Below are 26,855 nucleotides of genomic sequence, written 5' to 3'. Positions count from 1 at the left end.
TCTAGTGAGATGTATAGATAGTTGAGACATGAATGAGGAAACAATAGTTTTCTTTCTTAGTCGTTGTAGTATATATATGAAGTTTGTGAGTACCTTCATCGAAAAACTCTCACGAGGCTATAACTTCGTCTACTAGGGAATTCCTAGTGGTTTTAAGGCCTTGTTGCGTGATATGGTCAATGCAATCTTTCGATTGAAATGAGAGTAGTTAGAACTCCATTTTTGGTCACTTATTCTAATTTCTCATATTTGCTTGAGGACAAGCAAAATGCTGTTTGGGGTGGTTTGATAAGAGCCCAAAACTGTAGTTTTAACCCCTTAACAATCGTACTTTTTAGACCCAATTATGTGAATAATAAGTAAGAGTTAATCCGATTCGTGTTTTATGCATTTAGGGCTTCAAAGTTCATTATGTGCAGAAATGTGCCACTTTTAGCGAGATAAAGGAGCAAAGGTCGGTTGCTAAGGAGTTACGTGATTAAAGGCCAATTTCCAAGAAGACAAAGCCTCTCTAAAGCCCGGTCCAAAAGATGAAAAGTCAAAGTCCACGCGGGCAGAAACAGTGCACAAAGTCAACAGAACTTATGAAGACCATATCTTTGGACTCAGACCTCAGAATTGGGCCTACCTTATGTCAAAACGACTGGCTCGGAAAGGGCTTTCCAATGGTCCAAGCCTTGGCCCAAGAAGAGGAGCAGAAGTGGACAAAAAGTCTATCGAAGTCAACTGCAGCTGAAGAGGCCTTTTTGGACTGAAAGTATTGGGTTTTCGGCCTGATTCTCTGGCCCAAAACATGGCTCCAAGCCCATGCACGATTTTTGGATCTGAACATATAAAAACAAAAGCTTAGTTCTTTGTTAAGGGTAGATAGTTAGGTTAGAAAATAAGTTAGGTTAGGAAGCTAATGTTAATGGAGTTTAGGGTTAGAATAATTTTTAGATCTAGAATTAAATCTCCATTTTAATTAGTTTTCATTTCCCTTGTTTTAATTTAAAGTATTAAAATATTGTTATTGATTCATTAGATAAATTAAGTAGTTTATTATTGATCAAATTCGATTTTGTCATTTATCTATTGCTTAGATCTAATTTCATTTCTTGGTTGTTAGTAATTTCGTAGTTATTGATGTTGGGTTGAATTATTGTTTAGTTAAATTTCATAAAGTTAGAATCTTTAGATTATGTTGTATTCAATTTCATATAGATATGATAGTATAATGATATTAGAAATTTCACATCACACACTACTCTCATTGTTCACCATTGTTCCTTGTGTCGAGTAGTTGAATTCTATTTAAGTCTTGAAGGTTTAAGAGTGGAGCGAATCGACTCTACGATATTACGCCGTTATTGAGAGTAGGAATATTGATATAAACACGTATTTACGTATTATGATTATTTGTGTTTACGCATAGATAGTTAGAATACGTAAAATCACTGTTATCAGTGACGCTCCCAAAATGCTAGCTATCAACCATAGTGACGCCCCCAAAAGGCTAACTATCAACAAAAACGCCCCCAAAAGGCGTACAATCAACTTAACACCAACGCTAGGGTTAAGCTTGATTCAACTGTAATTACCACTCAAATGCTAATTAACAGTCAAATCCAATCCAAGGTACCCCTAAAAAGACCACAAATCAACTTAAGGCCTATGATAGGGTTAAGCTTGATTCAACTGTAATTACCACTCAAAGGCTAATTATCAGTCAAATCCAATCTACGAACTACGATCTATGCACTACGAGATACGACATACGATTTACGATCTACGCGTTATAAGCCACGATCTGCGCACTACAACGTAGGACCTACCATATCAACTCCCAACAAAGCTCTAAGCAACAAACGACATCCAGCCTACACACACAGAAAAATCAATTCGCAACAATCTCCATTTTCAACCAAGTAAGACACGCGGTCTCCTTTATTATCTTTCTTTACACCACTATTCTACAAACAGTGATATAAAGAAAGGGGGCAATGTCAGTACCTTCCACTCTCAACCACTCGTGACAGACCACGTGTTCAGACTACAAGCAGGTCGTGCATACGACCTAAAGTCAGGTCGTCCAAACGACTTAAGAAATGTAACCGATGCAAGGTAGTCAACAGTATCATTAATGACAGATCATTACTTCATAACGGAAGGAGTAAAAGCAATCATCAAGACAACGCAAAAGGAGGATCTACACCTATTAAAGGAGACGTCTTCTCCATTCTCAAGGGAGGCTAACATTCTCTCTATCTCCAACTCAATCACTCAAAATGAACTACATCTAACTTGATTCCAGTTTATCAGAGAACTAGATACGTAAGCAACTCAGAACACCGACCTGAGTTCAGTCAAACATCTTATACAAACCCTATTCTCCGAGATTGTAAGGTCGTGGCTGTTGTACCTCTACACTACCTAAACAGTAAACATAAGAGATTATTGTGACATTAATTTTATTTGCCCAATCAATCAAAATCTTGGGGTAAAGCATTTCTACTGTTTAGATGAACCGGTTATAACTTCTTTCAGGAGAATATGATTATAGTGTATGAAGTATGAACTACACTTACATCTAAAGTTTTGTTACTTACACATGCATTTAATTAGTGAACAAAGCTTAAGGAGTTATTGTGCTTGAAATGAGTTGGTAAGATCCAATGGTTCTGTCACAATGAAGTTGGTGTTTGCTCTTCCGCATCTAATTAACCAATCCCTAAGTGGATCATTGACCTTCTGATAAGCCTTTAGCACAAAGGGCGCAGCTGCAATGTTAACTTCTATAACTTCTATTATTGTGCTTGATGTGGGAAATGGAGGTATGACAACAGACAAAATATGTATCCCATACATCTCTCTCTTTGTCTCTCCATAGGCATTCTTTTTATGGCTTATTTTGACATTCAATGCTTAGGCACCTCTTCTCATTTGAGTGATGTGCTGTAACAAGAAAAACAAACTTTAGAGAGCCTTGGAGTATGGAGATCAGAGTTGTTAACTAAGGTGAGAAGAAGGTATCCAGTTTTGATTTACTTTAGTCGCATTATTTAAATTCTTGTATACTGGAACAGTTTTCGCTTGATGTTGCAAGAAAAGAAGGTTCAAACCAAAGGTGTGATCTTGATGTACAAAAGAAACCCATCATTACTGTCGACAATTTATCGCTTTGTTCTGCTCTATACCGTAGTAACTTGGGATGTGGGAAACGGTGGGTTACTTCCTATATCTCCGTACTTTCTTTTAATTTATATATATTTTATTATATATGATTTTGTATATGACATACTATTATCATATGAATGAATGTTCAGGCACCTCTTCTAATCGGAGTGATGTTCAGAATACCTTAGATATACTTGGGAATAAGGAGGTCATATTTAACCAAGGTGCATAGTTGTATAAGACTTTGATTTAGTTTTGGTCACATTTTCTTAGTTCTACTAAATGTGAACGGTTCCACTTTGTGTTCAAGCATAGAAGAAAAAGATGGAAGGTGTGATTTTGAGGTACAGAAGAATCAATCCACCTTTACCATATAGATCTAATGCTTTGTTATACTCTATATTGGAGCCGACACTTTAACTATAGGAGACTGGCAATACTTCTCTCAAAAGGGTAAGCAAGTTATGGCGTTTTGGGATCTGATGTTTTTGGTGATTTTTGCTGAATTAAGAAAAGGTAAGGAAAGGAGGATGTGAATGCAGGTTATGGCAGAAGTCCAGTTATGTCTAGTCCATGTTGTTTGGTTATTTAAGTACACATTTGGTGCAGAAATATTTGTCAATCTGTTTTCACAAATGGATTTATAAGCTCAAAATGGTTGGAGCGCTCTTAATTGAGAGGTTGATGGATCAAATCCATCTGGATCCAATTAAGAAAGAATTCGATGTTGACAGTGTTAGTAGACACAAGACAAACGAAAAAAGGGTGTTTCTATGCTGTTTTGGTAATTCTTCTATACTTTTATTTTAATTCCTTTTTGAAGGTATTTGCCATTTGCCTATCATACAAAGTTAGGGTGATAGACTCACAGTATGATATTGATGATGTTGGGTTTGTGGAACCGTCGAGTTTTGCTCGGTGTCCGATCATGTTGCCTTCATGTTCTTTTAAGTTTGGAGAAGAGGGCGCGCCACGCGCTCTACTACAACCAAACTAAGGCGCTCCATGCGCTGAAGCTACTGGAGGTTGGACACGAATAGGGCGCGTCCCGCGCTCTCCCCTGCTTTGCCCAAGGCGTGCCACGTGCTGACACTACTGGAGGTTGGCCACGACCAAGGCGCGCCACGCGCTCTCTTCTTCCGGAATTTTGACAATTTCGGCCCAAAGCCCATTTTCTAACCTTTTTCTATGTGTACCTATAAAAAGGAAATAGATTAGGGTTTTGAGACAACTTTGAGATATTCATTTCATGGGAATTGTGGGAGCTCTATTGAGCTATGGTTTGAGTGAGACCTTTTATTCTTGATTCTAGATACCTCTTGTAAACTCTCCAATCTTTACTATAAAGGAAACTCGGCTCTTGTGTTGACGTAGGTAACATTTACCGAACCACCTTAAATCTTTGTGTCTCTTTGCATTTACTTCTTTATTTATTGTTTGCTTGTTATGTGTGATGATAAATTAGTTGTTTTGCTTTGTTGAGTTTGTTGTGATAATTACCAAAGTCTTGGGTGGGTGATTTCCTTGGTGTGATCTCCAAGTTGAAGTCATTTGGGATTGAAAGTAATTAGGTTGAGGTGTGACTTCCTAGTGAAATCTCTCAACAAGTGGTATCGGCGCTTCAGGTTGAATCATTGTATACAAGGTGTGTGAGGAAAGACTCCACCTTTAGCATTGAGAGCTAGGTGTTTGTAGAAATTCCTCTGAGAGGTTCTCCACCGTTGTTTTAGTTCAGTGGAAGTCATGACGACCGACAAAGAAATCTACAAGGTAGAGAAGTTTGATGGTATAAACTTCGGCTATTGGAAGATGCAAATTAAGGACATACTCTATCAAAAGGATTTGTATGAACCTTTGATGGGAGAGAAGCTAGCGAGTTACAAGCAAAGTGAATGAGATTTGCTAGATTGAAAAGCATTGGCAACAATTCGATTGAGTCTCTCAAAGTCGGTGGCCTTCAATATTAAAAATGAGAAGACGGTGGTGTCTCTCATGAAGGCACTCACGTGCATGTATGAGCAACCTTCGGTCGCGAACAAGGTCTATTTGATTACCAAACTCTTCTCTATGAGAATGTCGGAGAATGATTCCTTCAAGGAGCACTTGAATGAATTCAGCCAAACGAAAGACCAATTGGAGTCGGTTGAGATTACATTTAGTGATGAAGTGAGAGCGTTGGCAATAATAGGACAAATGCCTCCAAGTTGGAAGGCTACGGTTGTGGCTATTAGTGGCTCGACGGGAATGAATAAGTTGAAATTCTACGATGTTGTTAGTATGATACTAGCGGAGGAAATTCGAAAGAGTTCGGATGGGGCCTCAACAACAGGTTCGGCTTTGAGTACCGAGAGGGAAGGGATGCACATGCATAAGGGTCGTGGTAGACCGAGAAATAAAAGGGGGAGAATGAACTATCATGCCCCTAGCGATGAGCCTAGAGATGATAGTATCATTGTATATTACAATTGTGATTTGCCTGGCCACTATAGGAACCGATGCCAAGCACCAATGAATGACAACTACAAGAAGAATCAATAAGCTAATGTAGTTGAAGTGGAAGATGATGATTTGATATGTTCGATGGAGAACAATAAGGAGTCTTGGGTTTTAGATTCCGGCGCATCATTCCATGTGACCTCAAGTCTAGAGTTCTTTGAGAACTACACCAAAGGTGACCTTGGAAAGGTCTTTCTTAGTGATGACCAATCTTGTGCCATTGTTGGCAAAGGTGATGTTCGTGTCAAGTTGAAAGATAAGACATGGTTATTGAGGGATGTTCGACACGTTCCGGATTTAAGGAAGATTTTGATTTCGGTGGGTCAATTGGCTAGTGAAGGATTTGTTACAATCTTTACGAGGGATACTTGGAAAGTCTCTAAGAGTTCTCTAATAGTCGCTAAAGGCGACAAGAATGATACTCTCTACATGACCGCACACGGGTTTGGGTCGAATGCCGTGGTAAATGGCAAAGAAGATCCAAATGTTTGGCACCGCAGACTTGGTCACATGAGTGAGAAAGGAATGCAAATCCTTCACTCCACTGGTAAACTCCCGTTAGAGTCGACGGACTTTGACTTCTGCAAGAATTGCATGTTTGAAAAGCAGAGAAGGGTGAGTTTTCAGGAGATAGGTTGAACTCTGAAAGCTAGGAAGCTTGAGTTGATTCATATAGATGTCTGGGGGCCAGCTAATGTCTCTTCACTTGGCGGAAAGTTATATTTTGTGACTTTCATTGATTACCATACTAAGAAGGTGTGGCTCTATTTCTTGAGACACAAGTCTGAGGTATTAGAAGTGTTCAAGACATGGAAGACCATGGTTGAGTATGAGACATGCTTCAAGGTGAAGAAGCTGAGATCCGATAATAGTGGATAGTATGTTGATTCAGGTTTTGAGAAATATTGTGCTAACAGTGGCATCAAGATGGAAAAGACTTTGTGATGGATACTTCAGGAGAATGGGGTCGCAAAGCGGATGATTAGAACACTGAAAAATAGGGCTAGGTGTATGCGTACACTAGTAGGCTTGCCTGAGCAATTCTGGGCAGAGAGTGTTAGCACAGCAACTTACGATCAACCGAGGACCCTCAGTATCTTTGGATTTCAGGATTCCAAAGGAAGTGTGGAGCAGGAAGGATGTGAACCTTTCCCATTTGAGAGTGTTTGGGTGTGAGTCCTATGTGCACACTAGTGACCAAGCTAGGAGTAAGCTTGATGTCAAGTGTACCTTCATTGGATATGGCAATGATGATATTGGTTATCGTTTTTGGGATGACCAAAATTGAAAAGTTATTCGAAGCAGAGATGCCTTGTTTAGTGAGACGGTTTTGTACATGGACAGAAAAGAAGCACAACCTACAGAACAAATGGGTGTTTAGAGTCAAAAAGGAACATGATAGTTCCAAGAGATATATGGCAATGATATTCTCCCCAAATACTTTTCAGTCAGTGTTTAGTATTGTTGTAGCGGAAAGTTTAAATCTACGAGAACAAATGGGTGTTTAGATGTGAAAAGGAACATGCCGCCTCCATTGTGACCATGTTGAAGAGATTTACACGCGACAACTGTTGGGTTTCCTACAAAAGGATAGAAAGAATATGGTGCGCAAGCTGAGAAAGAGCTTGCATGGTTTCCAACAAGCCCCTAGGCGATGGTACATGGTTTGCACGCACCCGGATATATCCCATGCAGTGGGACTTGCTTGGAGGTTTATGGCTAACTTTGGCAAACATCATTGGGAAGCAGTCTAACAAATATTGTGTTATTCATGGAGTACCACGGAGACCTGTCTATGTCATGGTAGGGGTGTTGTGAAGATGAAGTTGAAGTGTTCAACTTCGTTGGGTCTTCTTGCTTGAAGACCATGATGGATGAGCCGAGTGTTTCATTAGTAAATTAGATTTGGATTGAGTTGTTACAATTGAGATATTATGTGCATGTAGAATCTCGAAGGTTCCAAGTGGGAAATTGTTGGGTTTGTGGAACCGTCGAGCTTTGTTCCGGTGTCCGATCATGTTGCCTTCATCTTCTTTTCAGTTTGGAGAAGAGGGCGCACCACACACTCTACTACAGCCAAACTAAGGCACGCCACGCGCTGAAGCTACTGGAGGTTGGACACAAAGAGGGCGCGCCCCGCGCTCTCCCCTGCTTTGCCCAAGGCGCGCCACGCACTCCCTTCTTCCGGAATTTTGACAATTTCGGCCCAAAGCCCATTTTCTCACATTTTTCTATCTGTACCTATATAAAGGAAATAGATTAGGGTTTTGAGACAACTTTGAGAGATTCATTTTATGGGAATTGTGGGAGCTCTATTGAGCTAGGGTTTGAGTGAGGCCTCTTGTTCTTGATTATAGATACCTCTTGTAAACTCTCCAATCTTTACTATAAAGGAAACTCGGCTCTTGTGTTGACGTAGGTAACATTTACCGAACCACCTTAAATCTTTGTGTCTCTTTTTATTTACTTCTTTATTTATTGTTTGCTTGTTATGTGTGATGATAAATTAGTGGTTTTGCTTTGTTGAGTTTGTTGTGATAACTACCAAAGTCTTGGGTAAGTGATTTCCTTGGTGTGATCTCCAAGTTGAAGTCATTTGGGATTGAAAATAACTAGGTTGAAGTGTGACTTCCTAGTGAAATCTCCCAACAGATGATTCTTAATTTTCTTTTTTAGGAGTGAAAATGGGAAGAAGGGGTCAGGTAACATATGAAAGCTGGGTCTGGTCGCACTAATTTTATTCCAGGGTCTGTACTCCTTGTTCCATTACGTTTAATCACCAATTTTCTAATTTGTCAATGTATAGTTCCTTGTTCAATTTATATGCTTATATGAATGTTGCTCGGCCAATTTTATTAGAGAATTGACATCTCCAGTTGGGATATTTGAACTACAGAGGCGGATAATAAGATTAAAACATGCTTGGTATATATAAAAAATCTAAACTAAAATTTGGTGGTTCATGAAGTTCGTAGATAAATGTTAGTTGACATGGGAAGAGATACCATCCTTTTTGCTCAAAGACTTCAAATTAGAAGCTGGGATACTAAGGATATTAAGTTGGTTCTTCCAAGAGCAAGTCAGGAGGAACAAAGGTTGGAAAGAGTAATGCGACGAAATCGACTTGGGGATTCTGTTTAAGGTAACGATTCTAAATCTTTTTTTATTGAACTATGAGATGATGATTTCAGTTTGCTGCATTTATAATTTGATTTACAATCTTTATTATTGAGCTGTGATATTTTCACATCGGAACAACTGAGCAAATGCTCAAGTAAAGTATGGACACTCAGAGTTGAGAGAGAATTTGCATCGATTCTTGGCGTGGCCTATAACTGGTCTGCAAGGGCTTAGCTCTTGGCATAGTAGTACTGGACCCTTCAATCAGGTCAACCAGCTCTGGCCCAAGCCTTTTCCATTCAAAGCACTGGACTAGAGTACCCACAACCAAAGATACTGATTTCACACCCAATCCAGTTTCAATACACCCTCTCCTACCCAATCCAAATGGAAAGAATTTAAATCCCACTCTTTCTCCTTGAATTCCTTCAAACCTCTCGGGCTTGAAACTATTGGGCTCCTCCCATAGTTTGGGGTCTCTGTGAATGGCATATCTAAAACCATTATTGCATAGTGGGCGAAAATGCTCATCTGCGATTTCAAGAGGCCACATCAGCACAATTTTTAAGTAGGTACACAAAGTTAATTAATTGGCAAGCCAATATTTTGATTATTTGTGAGTCGGTCCCTACTACAAAATACATCAGACGTTAGATTTATTAGAGATTGGATAGATATTCTCGAGATACATATAATAAGAACAAAACAATTGCACAGTGGGCGAAAATGCTCATCTGCGATTTTAGGAGGCCACATCAGCACAATTTTTAAGTAGGTACACAAAGTTAATTAATTGGCAAACCAATATTTTGATTATTTGCGAGTCGGTCCCTACTACAAAATACATCAAACGTTGGTTTTATTAGAGATTGGATAGATATTCTTGAGATACATATAATAAGAACAAAACAATTACACGCCCCCAATCTTTAAACCAATTCGCGATAACTACGAATCATTCAAACACAAAATTTGAATCTAAAAAAAAAACCTTCGACTTCAATTAGGAATCCTAAAAACCTCAAAACACATTCAACTACTATTAACAAAAAAAAAAAAATATCCAAAGGCCAAAACCCACGAATTCTCAACCTCAACAAAATGAAGAGTATGAGTCAATTGATTTCCCACCCAACCCCTCTCTTCGTTGCAGAAAACAAATATTTTGTTGGCTTTTATTTCACTTTCACAAATAGGTATTCCTTAATTTTTTTTGACAATCAGTATTTCTATAACTGATGTTTTTTAATCTTTCATCCATGTAGTTAGTAAATAAACCTAAAATTTATCATGCAAGGATGAACTGGCGCCACTGCCAAAACGAATTGAAGTTCCCATAATTTGATGATTGATTGGGTATGCAATTTCCAATTTCAAACTTAATACAATTAGAGGTTTTTTTGGTTTAATTTCTGGAATTACAAAGGGGATGATGCTAAGTGGGATCGGTTTGTTGTTGGGATGCAGTGATGTACCAAAAATGGCGTATGTTATTTTAGAGTTTCTTCCCTTTTCCCCTATGGGGATGGGGATTGCGATGCAGTGTGCAATGTTCCCCATACAATTCCTGCATATGCTTCCAGCATGTTGCATGGTTTGTGAGATATAATTATGTCTCTCAAAGACTAGCTCGCTTCATTGCTCTTAATCTATATATTCATGTTTGGGCAAATCTTCATCAATATATTGTTTGATGCGTAAGCTTCAATACTAAATTATGTTATTAATGTTTGATGCGCAAGCTTCAATACTAAATCATGTTATGGATAGTTAATTTTTTTGCAATAGTAGTTTTTGAAGTTCAAAGTTTGTCCAAGAGCATTATAAAACAAGGTTGTTACTCCAATGATCAAAGACATTTATGTTCTTTTCCTAAAGGCTAAGTTCTTGAGGACCCATGTGCTGATTGATGCCTTGGTCCATTCCTTATTCCTCCATTAATAAGGTTACTTTGGGCCACGATCATTTTATTTAAAACTTGCCTCTATAACTGTTATATATCAGTAGATAACTGATTGCAGTATGTTGGCTATGATACTTCATTGCAGTTTTTATAATGTGAAAATATTACTGAGCCCTGTTCTTAGCAACTGATGATGTTATAGTAAACAATACTTGAAGAGCAATTAAGACACTCTTCTCGCAAAATAGCTAACAGAAAAGAATACTTATTTCATTTGCATTCGGTGTTACCTTTTTATTTGCATTCTTTTGCGACAACATCAAATGCTGTAATATTCTATTCTCTCTCCATCACTTTATTTGATGAAAACAGATTCTTCTTTAGTATTGTATTCTTAATATATATATTCATTGTTCTTTCTATTAACCATTGTAGTCATCTTAAGCGAGTGCTTCATATGCTTGAGTTGTATGGTTACAGGGGGTTGGAACCTTTGTAGGCATCTTGAGCGAGTGCATTATATGCTTGGTTTGTGTGGTTACAGGGGTTGGAAATGCATTACCGATAAACACCATATATCTTAATGCTCAGGTCAGCCTGGGCCGGCCTTCTGTGTGAAGTAGCAAGTTTGATAAATTTTACTTTGCTTTAATAAGGTCTTACAATCCATGTACCTGCTGCTAAGACGTTTCTGTTAGAGTTGCGCAGAATAAAGCCAATACCGAATGCGAGTGTTTGAATGATGAAAGAAGCATCTATATTCAGTTTAAGGAAGGGTGGTTTTGGTGGTTGCCATAATGTGCTGGTAGTATGTTGTTTAAGTGGTTGTGATTGGACAGGAAGGGAAGTTGTATGATGGGTAGTTAGATTTTTAGATGTTTGACTTGATTTAGCAATCTGCATAATGCGGGTGATGTGTGATTTTTTTTTTCAAAAGCAGATTTGCATCTTTCTTTCCATATAAGCCATGTGATATCGACACAGAAGGTACTCCACTCATCAAGGAAGAAGCCCCAATTTGGGGGGGGGGGGGACCCACATCTTTATCCAAGTTTGAGGACTCAGATGACACACTTGATCAAGTTGGAAACTCCACTTAGAGGCATAACAACATGCTCTTGTGAAAGGGCATTCAAAGAGCATATGATGGAGAGTCTTGTTGTGGTAGTTACAGATGGGACACGTTGTGGTCAGGATGTTTATGTGAGTGCCGATTTTTGCTCTTGTCGGTGCGAAATCGTGATAGCATTTCCATGTGAAGTTGAGAGCTCGTGGTGAGCTTTTCATGTGCCAAATCTTAGGCCAAATGGGGTTGTGAGCATGGAGGGGGAGGATCATAATCAAAGAGTTTTTTATAAATAGAGCGGGTTGTAAAGACTCCCTTTTTGGTGAGAGTCCATTGTATCTGATCAGTTAAGTCATTTTGACTTGGGTGAATGGTAGTGATTTGGCGAGTAGTGCGCGCATCAAAAAGAGTGTGAATGAGGGGGACATTCCAAGTTGTGTGGGATGGATGAATGAGGTCTTGAATGCAAGAGGTTGGGAGGTGGATGTTAGTAGCATTTGCCTTTCTGGTGGGAGGCAGACTTGGTATCCAGTTGTCGTCCTAGATTGAGATATTGGAGCCATTACCAATTCTCCAAATGGAGTTTTTTTTAACAAGTTTTAGACCAGTTGTGACACTTTTCCATAGCCAGGAAGATCCTTGCTTTGAGTTAGAGTGCAAAGCATCGATATTAGGAAAATACTTTGCTTTTAGAACCGTAGCCCAGAGGGAGTTGGGCTCTTTTATAAGACGCCAAGCTAATTTTGAGATCATAGCCAAGTTTGCATTCTCGAATTTCCTAATGCCTAATCCCCCGTTACATTTAGCTTTGCAAATAAATTTCCAGCTTTTAAGATAAAGGCCATGGTTTTGATTGTTTGTATCCTCATTTTTCCCTTTCCCCCACCAGAAGTCTCTTTGCAGAGAATCACATTTTTTTGTAATGGTTTTTGGGATTAAGAAGCATGCCATTTGATACGTAAGAATGGCTGAAGTGACAGATTTAATTAAAACAGTTTTGCCTGCTTGAGAAAGGAGTTTACTTTTCCATCCATCAATCCTTGATTCAACCGTTGGAATAAGGGAATCAAACATTTGTATTTTTGTCTTCCCCAAAAAAAGAGGGCAACCAAGATACTTATCATAAGAGGAGATGATGTTCATTCCAAGAATACGGACGGATCGAATCTTTGTGGGCATGGTTGAGATTGGCACTGAAATGGACACCCGATTTTTCAAAATTTATTGTTTGCCCCGTGATTTTAGAAAACTCCTCCAAGGTGTCCATTAACTCGGTTGCCTCTTGATTTGTAGCCCGACAGAACAGGAAACTGTCATCTGCAAACAGAAGGTGAGATATTTCAGGGCTATGACGAGTTGCATGGATGCCATGCAACTTACCTTGTTCTTGTTTGACATTTAATAGGCGAGTCAGAACCTCCATGCAGAGAATAAAGAGGAGGGGAGACAAGGGGTCATTATGTTCATTGGACTAGTGGAGCACTTCTATATATATATTTTATAAGGTTTACGAACTGAGAGTTGCGTCACTTGCTGACTTGCGTGGTATGTAAGCAAGAAGTTTTTGGTAATTACTGTCACCACGTGAGAATCACGTGAACCGCGTAAAAAGTTAGTTGCTTAGGAATAACGCAGGCTATTAAAGGGGATTGCTATACACAGACTCGAATCTCTCTGAGGTAGACCCCATTTAATAAAATTAAAATACCGACTATGTCTCCAAATAATCTCTTAGGACAGACCCCACTTAAAAGTGAAAACACTCAAATTTCAATTTTTGTCTTTTTACTCATGTTTTGTTTTTTGGTCTTTTTACTTTCAAGAAACCTTTTTTAAACCCACACATTTTTTTTTCTCATCCTTCTCCAAATAAACTTAACCCACACATCTCTTCTTTCTCTATACATATTCATTTTTTTTCAAATTCTTTTGTTCTATTTATATTTGCAACTCTAAAACCTCTCTTTTTGTTTTTATCCCTTTTTTTTAATGACATTGAGTAAAATGGAATGGGCATATGATATTTTAATGTGGAAAAGTAACTATTTAATGAAGAGAAGTTTCAATCATGTGACCAAGATGGCGACCAATCAATAAAGAGAAGTTTCAATCAATAAAGAGAGGAGATTGTGTTGGTTCTGCATTAAGAACGGTTTATTAGAACCAATCTTAAAAGAAAATACGTTCAGATGAGGCTAACTTTGTCTACATTGGATGGTTGGACTGGACCGTCTTATAAAGAGAGGAGATTGTGTTGGTTCTGCATTAAAAACGGTTTAGAGGAACTAACCTAAAACGAAAAGACATTCATATTAGACTAACTTTGTATGCATTGGATGGGTAGTTGGCCTGGACTGTCTTATAAAGAGAGGAGATTGTGTTGGTCCTGCATTAAGAACGGTTTATTGGAACCAACCTTAAAAGAAAAGACGTTCAGGTGAGGCTAACTTTGTCTGCATTGGATGGTTGGACTGAACCGTCTTATAAAGAGAGGTTATGTTGGTCATGCATTAAGAACGATTTAGGGGAACTAACCTAAAACGAAAAAACATTCATATTAGACTAACTTTGTCTGCATTTGATAGTTGGACTGGACCGTCTTATAAAGAGAGGAGATTGTGTTGGTCCTGCATTAAGAAAAGTTTAGCGGAACTAACCTAAAACAAAAAGATATTCATATTAGACTAACTTTGTCTGCATTGGATAGTTGGACTGGACTATCTTATAAAGAGAGGAGATTGTGTTGATCCTGTATTAAAACGATATTTTTGGGCTAATATTTGACGTCCATGCCGGCCTAATAGAGCTAACATTATGACCTTCAGTAAGTTGGACCGAAATATTTTGTCAAAATTTCAAATTTTAAATTTTAATGTAACAAACTAACTTAAAAAGAGTAGATGTTCAAATTGGGATATTTTATATCCCTTTTTGTTGGTTGGAATGGACCGTCTTATACATAGATGAGATGTACCGGTCTTGCATTAGAAATGGTTTAATTGAACTAACTTATAAAAACAAAGATGTTCAAGTTAAACTATGCCTTTGTTGGTTGGACTTGACTGTCTTACACTTAGATTAGATTTTGCTGGTCCTAGATTAAGATCGGTTTAACTGAACTAACTTAAAGAGAAAAGACGTTTTAACCAGGCTAGCATTTTCTGCTTTAGTTGGTTGGACTGGACTGGACTGTCTTACACTTAGATTAGATTTTTGCTAGTCTTACATTAAGATCGGTTTAACTTAACTAACTTAAAGTGAAAAGACATTCTAACCAGGCCAGCCTTTGCTGCTTTAGTTGGTTGAACTGGACTGTCTTACACTTAGATTAAATTTTGCTGGTCCTGCATTAAGATCGGTTTAACGGAACTAACTTAAAAGAGAAACGACGTTCTAATCAGGCTAGTCTTTTCTGCTTTAGTTGGTTGAACTGGACTATAAAAAATCCTTATCTTTTCAGTTTACTTACCAAAATTGCTTGGACTTCATTTTGTGACTAGCTTTATTTTTCTTAAGGGAGCACAGATGTTGATAACCAAAATCTGACCCAATCCATTGCAAGTTTGGCTTTATAATTATAGATAATGTATTGTGAATTTTAATGCTATAAAATACACTTGCTAACAGAGACTGAAAGCTAACATTGTTACCAACTGAGTCCAAATAAAGTTCAAATAGTACACCTAGGTGTACACTCGTACCTTCACAACCAGCAATACTAGAGAAAACAACTCAAGTAACAGTCTTCAAGTATAATTATTAGCCGATTTTCTCTCTTACTCTGTTGAGAGTTGAGATAGACACGACATCATTTAGAAGAATGACCTAATCCTTTATATTAAAACTAATAACATTACACCTTTGTGAGAGACAAAAATATAGAATATGGTCAACAAGAAGTCTGCATCAGATGGCTACATATTAAAACTAATAACAAAATCATCCATATCTCCTTTGACAAGCATTTTTTATAACACCAACATTAACACCGTCATTTTTTTCTCTTCTGCCTCATTGCAAGTTGTCATTTTGTCAACTTTGTCGTGTCAATGTCCATGTTATCTCCACTATTTTCACCACTATCTCCACCATTATTTTGACCACCCCCAATATTTTCACCACCACCTCCACTTTGTGAACTTTCTTGAATAATTTGTTTGAATTGGAGAAAGTTGTATATCATCTTCTCATGTGCTCACATCCCATGAACATCTTGGGTTCCTCCTGTGTCCAATGATTCTTTAAGTAACCTTGTCACTTCTGCTACAATAAGTTCCTATAAATTAATTTGAGAGTTAAATGCATATCACAAATATGACTAACATTAGATATATTATATTTTCCATACATAATGAAATCGTATACGAGTATAAATAAAAATATATATACATCTTACCCAATTTACAGGTGGAAGTCTATGAACTTGTGAAAAGTGATTCGGATTCCGCATACGAGGATGGCTAATATTGTTGAACCAATTTATGTATCTATTAACACGATCCGAGGAAGCCACAACACATCCACCACGTTCAATATGGTCTTCTACAACCATTGTTTTTCTATTTTTTCGTATTCGAAGAGATGCCATTTGGGGCACCCTAACTGAAGGCTGTCTAGAGCCAACTTTCACTCTTTTTTTTCGGGGTGGCATGACTATCCCTATAATACATCAATAGCTAACAATAGTCAAATTTCAATTACAACCCAAACTTTATGATGCAAGACAGAAAATGCAAGCTTTTGACTGTGCCATGAAAAACCGATGAGCAATGTAGACATGCTGCATATAGAAACCCAGCTAAACTATAATATTAACAAAGCTAAAATACAATGAATGCATTGTTATACGAGTTTACATATTTAGAGTCAGGATTGGAGGTTATGAACAACAATAATATCAACAAAGCTAAAATGCAGTAAAAAAAATATGTCACTTGCATTGTCACTGTATTTGATTCCTTAAGGAAAAATCATACATAAATGAATCTATGAAGCAAACAAAAGAGAGCAAAATAACCAGTGGTAGGTGATTGTTCTAAACCGCAAATTATCATATTCTTTATTATAATCAAGAAAAACATAACATTTATTAAATGTAAGAACATAAAAGTATAAAACTTTTACATAACCTACTTTAAACACTTAAAAAAACTAGGATAATAAAAAAATATTAATTATTGTGAAAAAAAAAAAAAAAAAAAATTGTTGTGGTGTTCTTGACAATTGTGTGACCAGGGCTATAAAAAAAAAAAACTTGAAGAATGAGGTGGTGTTCTTATTACCTGAAACGGAGAGAAGTGACACAGTTGGTTTTTTGTTTTTAGAGGAGGAAAAAAATGAAAAGAGACAATTTTAAGACAATTTTGGACTTCGGGTTGACAAGGCCTAGGTGGGTGTGGCTGAAGACAATTTTAAGTTTGGGGTCTGCTTTGAGAAAAGAAAAATTGGGGTCTGTAGGTAGTCCTTCTCCCATGTTAAACGGCGTGAGACTTTGTTGGGTCTATAAAAAAAAAAAAAAAAAAAGTTTCAAGCCCAGTCCATAAACACATGAACGCTCCCGAGAAGCTTTTTCTCGTTGTGATTCCCTCGTTTTCATATTTTTTCTAACTGATCAGAATTCAGAAGAACCAGACAATAATCAACCAAGGGGTCTGGAGAACTGTTCCAGGGTTTCCTATATAGGGTTTCTTATTAATTGTGTTTCATTGACTGGTTTTTCTGTTATGATTTTTAGTTATGCGATTAGAGGAGTGTAGATGAGAATTTAAAACTAGGACAAGCCCCTAAAGACCTCAGGTACCAGTGCTTTTCTTGCCGAATACGTGTTTTGCTCTAATTTTGTTTTTCGAAACAATGAAATGAAATCACTGTTTACGGATAAAACATATATGCTCAAAAGATTTAATATTTTATCTGCTAGGCGTCTCCCAAAAGAAACACTATCTCTTATGTTTTTAAAGTGTTCCATTTTTCATGGTTTTCCATAAATTCACGTAGTAGTCCTCAACTGTTACGATTATACTCATGGTTTTTTGGTTCGTATGTCCTATGTTTTAAAATAGAACTTTCCTCTTATTTCAAACGGTGTCTTTAGGTGAATTATTATGATTGGTTTAAACAAATTTCGTGGGATTGAATTTATGCGAAAAGGGTGTGGAGAAATATTACTTGGCAAGTGAAAAGTCGAAACAGACTTTCCTAGTTCATGGAAGGTTTCTCCACTATCAGGTTGGAATTGCTCATTGAAGTTTTCTCATTCATTTGAGCACTCCATTATTTTGTACACTACATGATTTTTGCACACTTTAGCTTGCCATTAGGGTTCCCTCTATGCAAATGGTTCTTTTGACTGAAGAAATTTTATTTGGAGAGTGAAATGTGTCAAAGTAGACTTTCCGTGTTCATGATAGGGTCTATAGTATTTCTTGTTAAACTTCTCATTGATCCCAACATTTTCTGAAGACATGAAAACTAATTGCAAATGTTGATTCAAATTTGTTTTCAGAATTAAAAGAAAATAACATACTTTCTATGTAAATCATTTTCTTTCAAGAAATTCTAGTAGTAGTCCTCAATTCTTTCAATCATCCGCATGGTTTTTGGCTAATGTTTCCTATGTTTTAAAATAGAACTTTCCTTTTATTCCAAACGGTGCCCTTAGGTGAATAGCGAATGCCCATAGTACGTCTAATTTTGATGTAGAAAAAAGTAATGGGAGAAGAAGTCGTGCGAAAGCGAAAGGGGTGTGGAGAAATATTACTTGGCATTTGAAAAGTTGAAACTGTCTTTCCTAGTTCATGGAAGGTGTCTCTACTATTATGTGGAATTGCTCCTTGAAATTCAAGGAGAGATAGAGGAGCAATTGGTTTGTATGATTGGATTTGATGTAAAGCTGGAGAGGAAGCTTAGGTCTATCAGATTTGGAGTTAGTGGTCTTGGTCGTAACATGCCTCAAACGGTGGTATGTACATGCAATGCGGTTTTCAATTATAAATTACATTCTGTTTTCTACACTTGTTTATAAGTTTGTTGGTACAGCTGAATGTGATTCTAGAAACAATCAAGTGTGAGAAATGCTGAGGAGATACTTCTTTGAGAAGCTTATTTGACCATTACATGTTTTTGAAAAACAAGATTTTTGTGATAGGTGCCTTGGAAATTTAGTAGTTGTCTTTCTTATTGGATTGCACAAAATCTTATTCTATTAGTTGTCTTTCTTGAAACCCAATTGTTAACCTATCATATCTAGTTGCGGCCATACCATAACAAATGTCAAACATGTTTTTGATTTTATACTATCTTATGTAATGAGGTTGAAATCTTTCCATATATTTAAGCCTCATTACATGTTTTTAGAATACATATATTTAAACCTCATTACATGTTTCTAGAATACATATATTCTGGGTTTATTGCTCTTTATTGAACTGTGCTTATTTAACACGACGCTGCTCCTATTGGCTGTTACCACAGAAGTTGCTCAGACTCAGAAGTATGCTTACGGGTGATTAATTTGCCTCTTTTTGAATTATTTTCCTAAAGACCTCTATAACATCATAGATTCTAGGCTGCAATGGTAGTGTATATAGTTATCTAACACTAAACGTTTTACATTCTGAATTTTCTAGTTTTCAAAAGTTAGTGTTGTTTGTTTTAACATATTTTTATATATTTCACGATTTATGGGGAATTTTCAATTTTCAATTTTTTTAAAAAAAAAAAAAAAAATGAAGGGTGTAGTAGATATTATGGCAGAAGAGTAACGACTACGTCTCACCTTGTATTTGAGAAATTTCATGTGGTTGGAAGCATTTTGCAAATATATTTCTCCACCCTATACAAATTTTTTGGGAAATTTAAAAGAGGAATGGGCATGGAAAAGTTTCGTGGGCAAGTAAATTATAAACAGAGATGTACAAAGTGAGACTTTTTAAATTCTTCCCTGCTTTCTAACTCTCCCAATTTCTTTACACATCATATTCTTGAAACGTATCGTTATTCTGATTTTCCTTTGTTTTTACAATGATTTTCCTACTCTTCAATTGTAACATGGAGTTACTACACGCTCTTTTGTGTTTACATATGTTAAGTTAGGCGAGTCAATATCTTTGGTACTATCCATCGTAGTCTTAGTTATTATGACCTTGTTTGTTCTACTTCATCAAGTGTTGTCTTGTGGTGGATTTTCCTTTTACGGTATTTTGCTGCAGGCAGCAGGCTATACTACATATTTAGCTGTTTGTGTTGCAGACATCTCTGTACCAGACCCTTGCATGCAATGTTCTTGTGTCAGATCTTGGCTAAACTCCTCACTTGTTCCATTGCTACTTGATTGTGTTCAAGCTCCCATGCGGTCCTCAAGAGTCATGATATAGGTAATATGTTTGAAATGGATTAGATGGTATGCATAAACTTCTGTCACTGATTAATTAAGCACAATTTTTGTGACTGAAGATTTCACACCTTGTTGTAATGTTGTATTTCTCGCAGGAGGTCAATACGGAGGATCTATCGGCAAAGCCCGTCATAGATGTCGACTGTTGCATCTTTCCACTTGCAGTTGTTGAATGTATTGAAGAGATGTACTCCTACCATAGGAAAAATGAGGTAACCAGAAACTCATTAGTATGTTGCTTTCTTGGTCGGAAACACACAACTATATCGAGCTCACATTTTTGAATCCTTTTCCTGCTTTGTTGCAGTATGGTTTTTAGCCCTTCTAATTTTGTTTGCCAGATATAGTGCAGGCCTACTAAAATACAAAGAAACACGATCTCCACATTGTATATCCCTAAAGTCAGGACTTCTAAATCTTATGAATGGCAGCAACTGATTGGTGATCGAACTTCTATTGACATAGGAAACATTATGGTTGGGAATTAATCATACGTGCTTACAGTAATTTTGTTATTGCATTGTTTGATATGCAGATTGGTAAACAATAGTAATTAGTTAAATTCTTATTATGAAACTGCAGATATGGTTGAAATTGCTACCCTGTTCAACCTGATGTTTTGCAGATTTCTGGCTGTGTCCAGCCCATTGGATTGGGAATTTGATATAAATGCAAATCTAATATGAAGGCTATCCTCATTGACTAACTAATTGAGGTATTACTATATTAGAAAAATCTGGGGTCTAATGAACAGTGTTTTAACGTACGTCACAGTGGTATTTTGTCTTTTCACTTTCTGTTTGGGGGACATTTTGGTCTTTTTGGCTGTGTAAGGGTATTTTCCCCAAAACTCTTGAATATTCTCTCTCTGCTCTCGGCCTCTCACTTCGTCTCTCCCATTCTCTCTTCTCAAGCTCTTCGTCTAAGGATAAATATCTCGATTATTTCCTCTTTGATGTGCGCAAGTTCTTCTTCTTTGGTCTCCCTCTCTCGGTGTATGCAATTTCGGTGAGAACTGGACTTGAATAAATTTTGAAGTGTTGAAGGATGGGCTAAGAAGGAACTGGTTATGTGGGATTTGTTTGTTTAGTGGAATCCAAATACAACTATATACTTTCATGTCTGCCCATAGATGACATGTAATTAATTCGTGCAATTTTTTACATGCTATTGTTCAAGGAACATTATTTATTGGTTCTATTGTCATACAGGTAAGCCTTATCTGTATACTTAGACCATTACATACATCATAGAAATGAAAATGATAGTTGAGTTTTTTTTTTACATTGGAATGTTTAAGAATTGTCATGAATTACCAATGTCAGAACCTAATCACTCAAGTAGGAACATTTTGTTTTACATATAATGCCTATTTATATATAATGCTTAGCAAGTTGTTCCGTGAGACTAATCTCTTTATGCTATATATTCACTTATCCAGGAAGTAGATATGACAATTCTGGGACTTTCAAGAGGAGGTTGAGAAGAAACTGATACCATCGAAGATTGAGCTAAGGTAATTTTCTAGAATCTTAACATTCGGTGATTTTTCTAGGACCGTGTATTTAATTGCTATCCCCTACCTTCGTCATTTTTCCGACTTTTCCTTCTTGCGTTTTTTGGGAGAAAATAGTGTTAAACCATCAAGAATTTTAACAGTGTTATCTTTTTTGTTCTATTGTTGTCTATTTAATCTCAGCGTCTGTATTGTTGTCTCAGTTTTAGCTCCATAAATGAATATACTACAAGTATTGTTGTCTCAGTTTTATGATGCCAACTGCAACTGAATCCCTCAACTGACATTCCCTAAATTGTACACATTCGTTGCTTGGTCATTTGAAATGGAATCCATACCTGTCTCTGATGCTATCTTATTACCTGTGAGTGGTCTCCTGGCCCATGTTCAGGGAGGATACAAATCGAAGTGAGTTTATAACATAAACAAGAGTCTTTAAAGTACACTATTAGAATTTAGTTTGAAATTAGTATTGTCAGAAATTCCACTATTAACTTTGTGTCAATAAAGTACAACATATTTCGAACAGTATTGTCAGAACCTCCACTATATAATGAAACAGGTGTTTTATGTATAATTTACAACATACTTCCATTTCAGTTGGACATATGTGGTTCTACATATGAAATCAGTTCATCAAATTTTTTTGATGAAAGCATTTCACCATTTTTTTTAAGGCAGTTGGATATATAATGTGCAGGGAAACTTGGTACCTAAAAGTTCAATATTACTGTCGGAATGAAGGCAAACTGCATTCAACTGCAGTTATGTTAAGCTAGGATCCTCTCAAAACTACTATTTTGTAATGCAATTGTGTGTTTGTTCCGAAAATGATATGTGGTGCTATTTCAGGTTGCTAATCACTACCCGAAGTTTGTCAAGTAGTAAAGAAGATTGGGGCAGTAGCGTGCAGCTAATGTATCTGTCTGTGATGTTTCTATACTTACGTTTATTTTTTGCGTTTTTGTACATGTGAAATCAACTTTGTAATTTTTTGTACATGTGAAATCAACTTTGTAATTTTTTTGTCTTAATGAAAGTATAGTTTACCGAACTTTTACAAAACAATGTGATTAGGCTCCTTGCTCTACAAATCTGTATTATTAATACATGCATCGCATGTGCATGATGCTAGTTGAGGTATATTAAATGCTTCTTGATGTTGCTTAGTAAATACCAAGTGGTCCTTATTAATAAATATCTAGGTATTTGATTTAATTATTTATCCAAGGGTATTATTATATGTAAGAAAAATGCCCGGATGAATTTAAGAGGCCTGATTGATTATAGGAGATGTTACTAATAGAGATAAACATCTTGGGTCTGTTTTAAAACAGAACACTTAGAAATTGGTGAATCTGAGTTTTACGTGGTTACTTGATCCGATTTCCTATGTGTTGCTATGAGGATTTTTCCATTTTTCAACATGCTTTCTTTGTTCCTTTTTATTTTTCATTTTTAAACCTTCATTGTAGGTTTGTAGACGGTTAACGTGACTAACGTTCTTTTGGGGCACGCTGAATGGACTTATAATAAAATCACTTGTAGGGTGGGGGAAGATTTAGAACAGTGCTTGAAGAAGAAGGAATGTAGCCCGGCCCAATTCTGTTTTTCTGTTTGTCGTATTAATCAATTTAAAGATAACGACAGGATAAGTGTTTCAGCACACATTTGTGTTTGTGTTTGTGTTTGTGTTTGTCAGCACACATGTTGGATAGATATCCATCGCCAACAACTATAAATACCTTCCATATGAACTACGCATATGTAGGCAGTTCGCTCAAACGACGAACTCGGTCTTATTTATATTCAATTCCCTTCTCCTCCTAACCTTGTATGTAAAGGTGAACTAAAATGCACCTTTACACCTTTACACTGGTGACTAGATTTCAAGAAGAGATAGAGGAGCAATTGGTTTGATGTAAAGATGGAGAGGAAGCTTAGGTCGAGTGGAATTGAGTCAGCTATCTTGGTCATAACATGCCTCAAATGGTGGAATGATGATTTGTACATGCAATTTAGTCTTAAATTTTAGATTTCACATTCTGTTTTTACACTTAATTATTTCTAGTGGCTGAATTTGGTTCTACAAATAATCAAGTGAGAAATGCTTAGGAGATACTTCTTTAAGGAGCTTACTCGGCCTGACCCCTTAAAACTTCCGATTGTGCTCCTTGCCTTCGTAGTTCCATAGTACAAATATAAACTCAATAAAAGTGGATGACATCAGAATGTGATAGGACAAAGACTGTGAAATGAAAGTTGCTTCAAGTCCATTTTGTACAGTATGTTGCTAACTAGAAGAGTGGAAAAATATAGAATAAGCAGAACATATAGTAACTAGAGGAGTACGGAAAGAATTTTAAAGAAACAAACAGAACTCAGTTATAAGATTTTGGGTGTTATGTTGCTAGGGAAATTTTTTGTGAGTAAGTCCCACTTTGGAGTTATAAAATTTTCATAAGGGAGTAAGTTCCCTCTTCACTTCATTTTCCACGTGAAATTTCTCCATGCCCCTCCCTCTATTAAATTTTCTGCAAAATTTGTAGAGGGTGGAGAATATATATGCAAAATACTTCCTATCAAATGAAATATCTCAAATACAAAAGTGAGACGTAATCGCTAATATTCTCCTATGCTAGTAATCACACCCTGCATTCAGCAATAATAATAATTAACAGTTTTAAAACCATGGGATACACTTCCCCATGCCCCATCCTTTAAAAAATTATGAAATATATGTTAATATGTTTAAACGAACAACTCTAGCTTTGAAAATGAAAAGTAGAATGCAAAACGTATGATTTTATCATTGTTAAAACAATCAATTTTTAGGAAAACTATTGAAGAAAAACAATTGAATTTGGGTATGTTAGATTGCAGGGGAGAAGTTTTGTGAGCAATCCCCACTTTGTAGTAAGCAATTTTGTATGTGGTAGTACATCCCGTCTTTAATTTTCACATGCCCCAGTGAAATTCCTCCATGCCCGTCCCTCTTTTGAAATTTTTCTCCCACAAAATTTCATGAGAGTGGAGGATATATTCAAATAAATTTGACTACCACATGAAAATTAGCAGACAACAAAGAGAGAAATAGCTAGCAGCCATTAATATTCTCCCCATACTATCAAACACACCCTTCAAAACCAAAACCAAAAAACAAAATAGTTTTGAAATCTCGAGATGGAGAGATTGTGTAAGAAAATTTTGAAGTTCCCTAAAAAAACATGTTAAAACAAAGCGATTCAGTTGAGCACTTGAAAGTAAGTAGACAATATGTTACCACGATTATAGTGAGCACTGTAGTGTCTAACAAAGTTCCCAAGATTGATCCGGTTGTCTCAAGGTTTCTAGGTAAAGAATTGTGTGAAACGGCGTAGAGAGCGCCATTGGTCGCTAGAACAGTATAGAAAAAAGACACATATTGAATATGACATTAGGGTTTGAAGAAAGAAAAGGACAGCAGAGTCATTGAAATCGAGATTCTATCCTCGTTGATTGATCCATGATTGTTATTCTTCTTTTTCTGAATTCTCGAGTGTTGTTTTGTTGTAAATTTTAAGCTTAAAAAAAGAATCAAAAAATTTAGGGAGCTAAAAAGGAGAGGCAAAACCTTGGTGAGCTTCGATCCCGAGGCCTTGGCGAACGTTGATGTGTTAATGGACCAGGCTTAGAGCCTACTCCTATTTTTATAGACCCACAACATGGCTTGGATTTTGCTTCTCTTTTACGGCGGTTTAGTACACTGCGTTATTCCTAAGCTAGTATAACCCTTTACGCGGTTCACGTGGTTCTCACGTGACGAAAGCAACTCTTTTCTTTTTCGTAAGTAATAATTAGTAACAAGTATGCAAATCTTGTTACGTATCGGTTTTTTTAAGTCTTGAAATCCGTCTTTCGAGATCGATAGTTAGCATGGTTTATTTGGATTCTAATTGTAAATAGTAATTGTAATTATATAGGAGAGACTCATTTATTTATTTATTTTTAACAAAATAGGAGATAATTATGTTATTTAAGTGATATTAGAGATATTCTTTTAAATTATCAATAATAAAATATGACATGTTTTAATTTCAATATGGGAAATTGGGGCAATTATTTAATTTAAGTGACATTAGAGAAGTGTTTCTAAATTATTAATAAAAAAATAACCTTATTCAAATTATATTAATAAAAGTGGGGCTTCTTCTAAATTTAGTGAGGGAGGTGTTTCTAAATTAAGTAAATATACTCGATATTGGGAAGGGTAGTCCGGAAGACCTGGCTATCATATAGTGTAGATATTAAGAACAAAATAAAATTTGACTCATGTAGTGACTTACCACGCAAGTAACTGATTAGCGAAAAAAATAAAAAATAAAAAAAACACGCAAGTAACTAGTTTAATGATAACGGGCCTCCACAGCAACCTCCAAATTTCGAGTCTCTGAACAAACTAAAATTGTTATTCCTTGATTATTATTTTCGATTTCTCATATTTCGGGAGATAATTGACAACATTGTCGAAAGGAAATTTGTATTGGCTGCAATTTTCTTTCTTTACCACAAGTTCATAACACAATAACTCATGCCATATGGATAGTAGTAATATCACAAGACATCAAAATGTGCGGTATGTGGTTTGTGGCGTAAGTTCCAGATATGAAATCAGCCCACCTGCATACCTTATAAATTTATGATTACCTCGTCCGAACTTTTTGAGATTAATTCCTAGCAGTAGGATTTTTTTTTTATATAATCATTTGTTTACTGGGTAAAGCTGACTAATTTTGTTGCTGAATATACAGCCCAGTGCTACGTACGGTCTTAGCAGAGGAAATAGCAGTTGGACAAAATTATGGATTGAATGCGACTCCACGGTAGTGGTTCTAGCAGTCAAAGAGGGGAAGCTTTCTTGGCAGCTGAAATCAAGATGGCAAAGATCACTATAGAAGCTAGAAAAATAGAAGATTTCCCATACATTGAGGGAAGGAAACTTCAGTGCAAATGCTGAGATGCTGCAGTGTGAGGGACTAATATTTACAGCTAATAAAAATCAGGCGCGCGTCTAGCATAAGAAAAATATCCTACCGACCTCATGTCCTCGTCCTCGAGCTCGCTTCATAAGCAACTCGCCTCATGTAGGCGGTCCATTTCAGCTCGTACTACAAGCAACGACATCATCACCCGATCTAAGATGTTTGTCCTACCAGTTCGCTCC

The 26,855-nt window shown here is 36.6% G+C and overlaps 1 long non-coding RNA gene across 11 annotated transcripts; it reads left to right on the top strand.

The window, feature by feature from the left end:
• Positions 1–17,218: 17,218 nt before the first annotated feature.
• LOC147495009 (uncharacterized) lies at positions 17,219–23,216 on the top strand. Of its 11 annotated transcripts, XR_015200356.1 has the most exons (6): positions 17,221–18,702; positions 19,992–20,116; positions 20,232–20,348; positions 20,478–20,851; positions 21,578–21,652; positions 22,505–22,717. It is a non-coding gene; the product is annotated as an uncharacterized LOC147495009 (long non-coding RNA). The 11 variants fall into 11 exon arrangements; XR_015200354.1 differs by having other exon boundaries at positions 17,219–18,702; positions 19,952–20,116; positions 20,232–20,851; XR_015200353.1 differs by having other exon boundaries at positions 17,220–18,702; positions 19,977–20,116; positions 20,232–20,851.
• The last annotated feature ends 3,639 nt before the right edge of the window (positions 23,217–26,855 follow it).

The sequence above is a fragment of the Coptis chinensis genome, chromosome 6 (assembly GCF_015680905.1).
Source record: "Coptis chinensis isolate HL-2020 chromosome 6, ASM1568090v1, whole genome shotgun sequence".
NCBI lineage: Eukaryota > Viridiplantae > Streptophyta > Magnoliopsida > Ranunculales > Ranunculaceae > Coptis > Coptis chinensis.
The sequence above is the reverse complement of the archived record's forward strand: the minus strand, read 5'-3'. Positions and strand labels throughout refer to the sequence as shown.